Source organism: Mastomys coucha, unplaced genomic scaffold (assembly GCF_008632895.1).
Source record: "Mastomys coucha isolate ucsf_1 unplaced genomic scaffold, UCSF_Mcou_1 pScaffold4, whole genome shotgun sequence".
NCBI lineage: Eukaryota > Metazoa > Chordata > Mammalia > Rodentia > Muridae > Mastomys > Mastomys coucha.
In genome coordinates this window covers 55,746,667-55,748,209 of record NW_022196910.1, presented here as the reverse complement: position 1 = coordinate 55,748,209, position 1,543 = coordinate 55,746,667, and the positions used below count along the sequence as shown (strand labels likewise).

The following is a 1,543-nucleotide window of genomic DNA, read 5'->3' as shown; positions in this document are numbered from 1 at the left end:
ACCCTGAGCTATTTCTGGTCCACTTGCTTGCACAAGCTCTAGTATGAGGCGCACCGCCAGGGTTATTTTATTCATCTGTTTCGGGACCGTGGGCCGTTTCCCTCTCTGCACCCAGACCTTTGGTAAACGCCAGGGAGAAAGTGCAAATACTTAGGCTGGGCAATGGTGTCGTAAAGGGAAGGAAGGGCTGCAGAGCCCAGCGTTGCATTTGTCCGGTGTCTCCCGGGGGAGTCGCCTCCCCTAGGAGAATCGGAAGCAGATGACCAGACTAAATTATAAATCCGAACGTCTACTTCAGTCACCAGTTTCTAGGTCTTTCGGCTAAGATCAAACGGGTAAAAAATAAAAATGCAAAACTCCGCAAGTTACACGATTCTGCAGCTAAAAGCCGGAGGAAGCGAAAGCAGCCCCAGCCGCCGCCACACCACGCCACGCCACGCCCGGTCACGCCCGGTCACGCCCCTAGCCTTGCGGGCGTCCATGGGTCTGCAGCCGAAGGGTCATGGGTGGGGACTGCTCAAGCCCTTTCAATTCCGGAACCGCCGCTCGCCTCACTCAGAGCCTGAGTCACCAACTGTCACCACGGGCCGGAAGTCACCACCAACTCTCACCGCTGGGGAAAGGTTTCCTGGGAGCCTGTGCTCGTGGACTACGACTCCCAGCATGCCCTGCGGCAGCCGCAGTTAACCCTTCAGGGACGGGAGCTGCCTTGAGTCCTGCCCCCCACCTGCCCCTTCCTCAGACCGGCAAGGTGAGTTTTGAGGGGCTAGGAGGGCCTTTTTCCCCTCTAAGGCTTAGGAGTGAGTGAAAGTGAGGGAAGTGGATGTGTTATTTAAGAAGGATTCCTTATTTTCCAAAAGTGGGACAATTTTGCAGTAAAAAAAATTCTGACGCCCTTTTACAAAAGGGAGACACACTGCTACTCCGCGAACTCCAGGGCCTAAGTGGAATGACTAGTCTCTCAGAATGCTTCCTAAACCTTCTTTATCCAAGAACAGAATAGACAGAGCCTCCTACTAGCTCCCAAACATCATCCTTTCCCTTCCCTTCCAGCAAGGCTTGTGACTCAAAGCTGAGCTAAGGTTTTTGTTGTGATCCTGTCTGGTGGTGTGACTATCTGTGAACTCCTTAGGAGGTCCTGTAACCTTTGGTTTATTAGAGAGCTCATTGTCTCCCTGGACCCCCTCCCTCTGTGTGTGTGTGTGTGTCCCCTCCATGCTCCTTAGGCATCCTAGCCTTTTGTTTGGTTTGAATAACATTGTCTTGTTGAAAAATGTTCCTTCTTTGGAATTATGTGTGACAGATGTCAAACTTTACCTACATTGGAACCCCTAAATCAGCATGAGGTATAGGTGACAGTGGGTAAACCATGCTCCGGTTATTGTTCATAGTTCCAGGTTGGGGGTAGGTGGGGGCCCAGGGACTACAAGTTCTAAGGATACGGGAATGGGCAGAAGGGAGTGAAAAGACCTCCTCCTCTCACCTTTCACTGTTTCCAGAACAGATTTTAAAACTTCCCACTTGACACCAGCCCCCTCCCTTA

At 51.8% G+C, this 1,543-nt stretch overlaps 1 protein-coding gene across 3 annotated transcripts in view; it reads left to right on the top strand.

The window, feature by feature from the left end:
• The first annotated feature begins 540 nt into the window (after positions 1-540).
• Positions 541-1,543, top strand: part of Myl6b (myosin light chain 6B) — a 4,798-nt gene continuing 3,795 nt past the window's right edge. Inside the window, exon 1 of one of the 3 annotated variants that reach the window (XM_031350408.1) lies at positions 541-751. The gene's annotated coding sequence lies outside the window, so the exon portion shown is untranslated. The remainder of the gene's footprint in view (positions 752-1,543) is intronic. The other 2 variants (XM_031350407.1, XM_031350406.1) reach the window with 2 other exon arrangements.